This window comes from Chenopodium quinoa, unplaced genomic scaffold (genome assembly GCF_001683475.1).
Source record: "Chenopodium quinoa cultivar QQ74 unplaced genomic scaffold, ASM168347v1, whole genome shotgun sequence".
Classification (NCBI taxonomy): domain Eukaryota; kingdom Viridiplantae; phylum Streptophyta; class Magnoliopsida; order Caryophyllales; family Amaranthaceae; genus Chenopodium; species Chenopodium quinoa.
The window spans coordinates 313,282-321,853 of NW_018743262.1; positions in this window are offsets into that span (position 1 = coordinate 313,282).

Genomic DNA, 8,572 nt, shown 5'->3' on the forward strand with positions numbered 1-8,572 from the left:
GAACTTGATGTTGTACCCTCTATAAAGGGTCCAATAGCTCTCTATTGTGACAACAATGGAGCTATTGCTCAGGCCAGAGAGCCTAGGGAACATCAGAAGGTCAAACATGTCAAGCGGCGATTTCACATGATTCGAGAATGGAAATCAGAGGGTGAAATCAGAATTTGCAAAGTTGGAACGGATGACAATGTAGTCGATCCACTTAATAAACCTTTGCCTCAAGTGAAGCACAACAAGCACGTTGAGGCAATGGGAATCAAGCATGTAGGAGACTGGCTTTGATTTCCTTGTTTAGTGTTTTAGTTAATTTTGAGAAAAATTAATGTAAGCCGCTAAGGAAAACCATTCAAGTTTTGGAGTATTATAAAATTTCATGCAATATTTTATTACTCCGATTATGCTATTTAATTGTGGTTTAAGATTAAATAATGAGTCCATTTGATTCTGAGAATATTCAAAATAGGGTATCAAGACCAGTCTTGGTAAGGAAACACCTATTAAGTGAACATTGAATATTATAATCGAAAATTATCCCTAATCAAGGTCATTTAAACGACGGACGATTAATGACCGATTGAGATTAGTGTGTAGTTTTATTTATAACACCGTGTCATGTGCTACAAGGACATGATTGTCATAAATCATTTGCACAAGTATTGGTTTAGAACCATACTGGATTGACCTATGAGAATACTTTAAGAAATTAAAAATTTGTCAGAAGTATACTTCTCATTATGGCTATGGGAACCTATTTCCTCGAACATGAGTATTGTGAGTTCTCTTGTTTGAATACTAGTTCGCTTTGATGTTGTCAAACGTCTGCCGTAATAGGGGATTATAACGGTAACACTCGGGCGACTAGGTCCTCTTAGTAAGAGGAGCTACATTACAAGACTGGGAATGTCCCCCTACTAAAACAGGGAAGATGTCTTTGTTGTATACAAGGCCTCTTGTAGAGCGAGACTATAAAATGCATGGCCGTGCTCAGATGGATTTTAGAAATCATCTGTTTATTGACAGTCGGACTCGAAATCGGGAAACACTTCTAGACGTAATAAGGATGACAAAATAAATCTTACCTTATAGTTCATGAAGAGACATTAAGCGACATAGGAAAAAGGTTGTACACAAAATGCGCACTTGTCCGGAAGGACAAGTGGGAGATTGAAAGGAATGGTGTCCTTCGAACAAGTGTACTATTCCGTTAGTGGGTTCAGAATTATTAGAAAGCTAATATATTCAGTGAGGTCAAGTGATCAGAATGCCTGGGTAGAGGCCGCTTCCGATCAGTAATATTAATGAATAATTAATATTACAGCTTAATCTTGACTGAACCCTTTGGGTCACACCCAAGCATTCAACAAACAGAACCGACAAATCAATTCGGAAGGAATTAATGAGTCGACCGAGTGATAATTATTTAGACGTCGGAAATTCGAGCTTAGAGCGTCGGAAGTCGAGTCGATAAATAGTGAAAGACGAGACGAGAAATAGTAATAAATCAACAAAAGACCAAAATACCCCTAGCATCGGAATGCCCAAGCAAACCGAGTGCTAAGGGCGTATGGCTGGTGCGTGCTAGCGCACCCATGCTAGCATCGCAAGGCTAGGCGTTGCCTAGTGCGTGCTAGCATGCTAGGCACAGCCTTGTGCGCGCAATGGCTAGCAAGCCATGCCGCAACAAGCTGCAGCAGCTAGCACGCTAGGCGCGCCAGCTCGCCACAGCTAGCAGCAGCATGGCTGGGCCATTGCTTGCTGCCTAGCAGCGCTGGCCAAGGCACAAGGCCAGCAGCAGCCCGCACAAGCATGCTGGCTTTGCTGGCCAGCAGAGCTTGGCAGCCCGCATGCGAGTGCTGGGCCTGCTGGGCTTGTTGGGCGTGGCTGCCACGGACAGCAGCACATGGCAGCCCACCATGGCTACCTTGGTTCCCAAGGGTGGGTGCCCTATGGCTTGTGGTCCTTGAGTGTGTGTGGAGTGAGGTGGCCGGTTATGGGAGAGGGAGTGGGGAGCAAGTTTGGTCCCCCCCCCCTTCTCGAAGTGGTCCTCACCTAACCACTCACATGAGCTTGCCACTTGTTGATTTATTACTAGCTTGATTATTAAATTTATTTTAGCTTTAAAATAAAATGGAAAAATCATATTATCCCACATTGATGGGAGAGTAAATGATACTCCCATCATTTCCTATAAATACCCAAGTATGGGCATTGGGAATGATGCTTGAGTAAGAGTTGGAAAAGGCATCACAATTAGTGAAAACCTTTGAACTCAATATAATTACTCGAGTTTTATTGGTCGAGTCTTGCTAACCCCAAGACATTGGACCTAGTCGGTTTTGTTGGTGCGGGTGGGCTTCGTTGGAGGTCTCTGTGTGAGCGGGACTTGAAGTTTTCAAGTAAGAGCTCATTTCGGAGCGAAGCACGCGTCAAAGGTAATTAGCTTATCTTAATCTTGTGATTAATTTAATTATGTTTATGGTTTTATTTATTGCGAGTGCGGTCTTGTTTTTGGGTTTGTTTCCGCGGTGAGTCGGATTCACCAAACTCCAACAGTCCATACTTTACTCGTGGTTCTGTCCTTAAGCCAAGGCGTGAAAGGTAGAACTGTTTGAGGGTTTAGCCCCAAATCAAATCTATTTTGTTTAATTTAATTTAACTGTTGTACTATTATTATTTCCTTGAAGTTACTAACTCGTTTATTATTTTGTAGTTACAAACAAGCAGAATCAAAGCAAGAATCATGTTCCTTTTATTTCTATTATTTTTCTAACGATTTTATGTTGTTGGAATTGTGATTAAATTGTTTCCAATATTAATGTTTGTTCTATTATATTTATTGATTACCATATTGAATGTTTAAAGGGAATATGTAATTGAAAATCACGCCTAATAAGGTAATTCGGACAACCGGTTTAGGATCCTTTTAATCTTGTTATTTAATCAAGTGATCACAAATGTTTTAGAGTAATGTATTACATTAATATTAAACCAATTTAGCATAATAATAGATTGGAGCAAATTGAATCTTTGTTTGCATGCCTTTGAGATCGCAGGAATCATTTTTCACTATAAGAATCGAGTAGAGGCCAATACGGGCGAATATGACACCATGACTCACTTCGTACCATCATCCTCGATCCTCCTTTCGTGGTTCCAAACCATATGGAGTTAGTAATCTCATGGATTATGAATGGGGTGTAACCTTCACGGGTCAATCGCTGTTGCCTTCGTTGTCCCGTTATCGTGGTTGCCTTTTATGATCCGTGAACGGTTTACAAGTTCCTTAAAAACTTGTTGGCGGCTCCCTACTTTATTTGTCCCTAATCATAATGTTAATTCCCACTTCCTATGAGTGCTAAGTATATTCACCACATGCTTTAACATGGGCGCACTTCAAACGACGCCTACAATTTAGCGACTCCACTGTAAAGGATTCTTGATTATTTATCGATTTGAGTGATCGGTATTTAATTAAAATGAGTGGATGAGACTTGAAAGATTCTTGAAAAAAATATTCCTGCGATTAATTTTACATTTTTGCATCTGCATAGACTTGGTTGCGCGCGAAGGAAAACAGGGCACCAGTCAGATCTTCTGACTGCCGTGCCACGGCAAAATCTGTCGTGTCACGGTACAGTGCACCGTCTAACGGTGCAGAGTACCGTAACACGGGAATTTTATGTCGTGTCCTAAAATCAGTCTGGTGGCTTATTTTCTTTCCTCACAGTCGACTTCCTTCGATTTTTCTGAAAAAACGTATGTGTTCTACATGCGTCTTAGCCCCGGGGGATTTAAGCTCTATCGACCCAAAAACGCTTATGGAAATAAGGGTTCATCCGAGTTATTAAATCCACCCAAACCATGGAGTCGAGTTCGATTTCATCACGAACTCGCGGAGCCGTCCGTTGGCATACACCCACAAGGGAGGCTGCCTTGCTAACGCGTCAAAACTCTTAACCATGGTACCCTTTTGACACCCAAAGCTTGACCAATAGTTGAACATAGATCTTGACTCTAGGTTGCAAACTTTTTTTACATCATTGTGCCTAAATGCTATGTGGTTGTTTGGTGCTAACCTTCATGTTTTTACTCTTTTGTTTAACCCATGACCGAGGGTTTTTATTCTCACATAGTAATTAGTACGGACCTAAAATCGGTTAAAATCTGGAAAAATCACAAAAATGACCTGGAACTGCGCACCGTGTCACGGCATGTTCTGCCGCGCCACGGTGAACAGTTCCGTGACACGGGGCTCTCTACCGTCTGACGGTAGACTGCACCGTGTCACGACAGTCTGCACCATGACACGGTGCCTAGGAAAAGTGTCCTGTCATTCCTTTTTTCGATTTTTGTGCGTGCGTATATGGTTGTTGTGTCCAGTTTGTTGTCATGTCTAGCTGTACGGTCAAAACACACGTCCATAACTTCACTTAATCACTCACATATCGTGTTCACACACTTTTTTTTTCTTTAAGTCCTGCACTACTTTTTGACCGTATTTTAGGGAGGTCTTGTTTTTGTGTCGTTTTTTTTCGGAGTAAGTTGGATGGTATCCTCCCATATTTTTTTTTAAAAAAAAAATAAACAACTAGAATTTCAAAATAATAGATTTTTAATAAAAAAAAATTTCTTTTTTTTTTATTCTTTTTAATCTGGATGGGTTAAGGTTAAGTTTGGTCATTAACGGTGTGTTTGTTTCGGTGTCACAGCACTTGGTCAAGAAGCAGGGGTAGATTGTTACGGTTCGAGTCAATACCTCAACAACCTCTTATACCAAAGAGGCGTACAAGGAAACCACCTTAATCATCTCCACAAGATCCATCTCCAGTCTACTTTCAACCAATGGCCACTAAGGAAGACATCGAGAACCTCAACAAGACAATTGAAAAATTGTCTGACATGATGCAGACACTCACCACTAGAGTCAGCACGGTAGAACAAGACAATCAAAACAATGTCACTACTGCTGTAATGGACAAGATTAAGGAACAAATGAGCAAGATTTCATAAGAATTCACTTATGTGGAACAACATGTCACCTCTTCGTCCATAAGAGACAAGCTTCCTGAGAAATTTTCCACTGCTGACATTCCCAAATTCAAGCCTACTGATAATCCGCTTTTCCATTTGAAGGCTTTTTCTGCAACTATGGCTCTTAAGGGAGTAGATGTGACACTCTTCCCTACGGTGTTCCCTCTTTCCTTGGAGCATGTCTGTCAACAGTGGTTCTATTCTTTGGAATCCAAACATGTCGCGACCTGGGAGGATGTTGCTGAAAGCTTTATGAATCGTTACAAATGTAACATTCAGGCCAAGACTTCTGAACGTGAACTCTCCATTCTCAAACAGAAAGAGAATGAAGGCTTCACCACTTACTTAAGCAGGTGGAGGGAAATAGCTGCGCTCCTGGTAGATCCCCCCAAGGAGAAAGAAATGGTTCGCTTTTTCATTGCCAATCTGACTCATAAGTACAAGCAACACTTGAAGTTTCTTCCTCTGAGTACCTTTGAAGCTGTATACGATATTGGAATCAATATCGAGGACGAACTAATGAAGTCTGTTGGTAGCAACAATAATAACAGCATATAGAAAAACAAGAAGAACGACACTCCTTCTTCTTCGTCTTCTAAGCCCAATAATGCTACCAACAATATCAATATCAATGATGTGCTGGCCCTTAATGCTCCTCCTCAAAGATTCCAAAGTCAAAGGAGGGTTTACACACCTTTGGGAATGACTTATGATGCTGCTTATGACCGTTTTCATGGTCAAGGACTGATTATGCCAATCGGACCATTTCTAGAACCTCGACCAGAGAATAGGACCGCTACCTATGACCCCAATGCTTATTGCAAGTTTCATCAAGGCAAGGGTCATAACACTGAGAAGTGCTGGAGGTTGAAGGTTGCGATCCAAGACCTAATTGATGCTAATCAACTTCCTGTCCCTCCAGGGGGCAAGAAGCCTAACATTCAAACATGTCCTCTTTCTGATGCTTTGGCTATCACGAGAGATGAAGTCTCCTTTGATCCGTCGATACTCATTCAACCTGTAAATGAACCTCTGCAAGAAGTTGTATTTGTCTCGAGTTCTGAAGAAGTGAATGGAATTTGGGATAGTGACGATGAAGACGTCTATCTCAAGGATATAGCCTGCTCATCTCTTGGCACAAGTGAAGATGTTTGTGGGGACTTTGAGGTCAAGGTTCTCACCCGAAGTGGACGGTTGCAACAACCTAATCCACCTCCACCACAATCACATCCGATAGTTGATCCCATCGACCCTGTGAACAGCGATGTGGTCAAACAACTACAAAAGACCAAGGTGGAGATGAATGTATGGAAGCTTTTGGCCACTTCCCACGAGCATCGAAAGGCTGTGATGAATGCTCTGGTGAAAATAGGAGTTGATGATGACATGACTCCTCAAGGACTGGTCAACTTTCTCACTACTTAATTGCCAAGTACTAGCAATCAGATTTCGTTTTCTAACAAGGATCTGCCCCCGGAAGGGGACCAACATAATAAGGCCTTACACCTCACTGGGGTGTGTAGGAAGATCAATGTTTCTATGAGCCTGGTTGATAATGGCTTTGCAATCAATGTGTGCCCACTCCGTACTGCAAAGAAGTTGGGCATAAAGAATGAAGAACTGACTCCCTCCACTTAAGGGATTCGTGCTTATGACAATACTCGCCGTCAAGCCGTGGGTACTATCATACTGAACATAACTACTGGGGCCATTGAACGTTGCACTAAATTTCAGGTGGTGGACATTAGGGCCTCTTTCAATCTGTTGTTAGGACGCCCTTGGCTTCATGAGCTAAAGGCGATTCCATCATCGCTGCACCAAAAAGTGAAAGCCATAGTTGGAGGGGTTCCAATTACCATTGATGCCTCTCCTATGCGCATTCAAGTTATCGACACTCCTATCGTCCATGTTGAACATGACGAAGAAGATGAAGATCTTTGGGGGTTTTCATTAGATGATGGTCTCGTGATTGAAGAGGAGGAAAAGTGCCATCTCAACTTCGATCCCTATTCAAACACCAATATCAATGCCATTCTTAAGAAGCAAGGTCATTTCCCTAGAATGACCCTTGGACTCAAGAAGAAAATGGCTGAATCTTAGCTTGGGATTCAAGCCAACAAAAGAAGATGCGAAACAAGCTTTATTGAAGATGAAGGCTCGCAATAATGCTCGAATCACGAAGACATAAATGGCCATGGATCCATATCCGTTCACCCTCAATGGCAAGTACATCAAAGAAGAGAAGACTTCCCATGCTATGAATTCCCTGAACCATTCGTCCATGATGGGATCCCTGAACCAGGATTCGAGATGTTCCTCGATTGTGACTTTGTTGATGAAGACGAAGAGCTCTTCACAACCGAGAAGCCAGCTAGCCCGAACTCTAATGATCTAGGAATCAACCTTCTTTTTGGAATGGAGAAGAATAAGTCTAAGTCGGTCCGCAATGATAACTCCGAACTCGTTCAAGCTGTCATAGAAAACAAGGATTTTGACCCCTCCGAGTTAATTGTCCAAGCTGACAACATTTCAAGGGGATGGCGCAAGACATTGAGGATCACTACGCCAAGTGGAGAGAAGTTGGAAATAACCGCTGGCGAGGGTCCTATGTTTGATGTGTCTGAGTCGTCTGGGTTCGAGTCCGAGTCTGAGTCTAAGTCTGTAGACGAGTCCTTAAAGTCTGAGGCCGACCCTCTTTTTTCTATAGAGTTCAACCATGAGTCTCTTGTTGAGTCCTCTCTTTCTAGTCCTAATAATTCCGGTGAGGTCGCAGCCGACCTTGCCCCTCTTGATGTATTAGCCAATGAATTCAATAAAATGAGTACCTTTGCTTACGATGCGTGTCATTCCCCTAGCCCTGATCAATATTGCTTTGCTAATGATAAAAATGACAAAGAAATAATAAAAGCAATGGAAGAACACGAAAATAAACACAGCAGTTCTCGAAGATACAGAAATAGTTAACATTTCCAATGATACGACTGTTAAAGAAGTAAAAATTGGATTAACACTAAGTCAAGATGAACACAAAGAGCTAATTTACTTGCTTAGTGAATTTGTTGATGTATTTGCTTGGTCATACCAAGATATGCCAGGAATTGACAGGGATATAGCTCAGCATACTATACCAATCATTCCAGGTTTGAAGCCTGTCAAACAAAAGTTGCGCCATATGAAACCCGATGTGGCTCTCAAAATCAAGGAAGAAATCAGGAAGTTGTTGGCCGCAGGTTTCATCAGAGTATCCAAATATCCAGAATGGATAGAAAATGTGGTTCCGGTTCCAAAGAAGGATGGAAGGGTCAGAATGTGTGTTGATTACAGGGATCTCAATAAATTAAGCCCAAAAGATGGGTTCCCTCTACCTCACATTGACATTCTGGTCGATAACACAGCAAACCATGCACTCCTATCATTCATATATGGTTACGCCAGATATAATCAGGTATTGATGGCCGAAGAAGACATGGAGAAAACCACATTCATCACGCAATGGGGTACATATTTCTATACGGTAATGCCATTCGGGTTGAAAAACGCG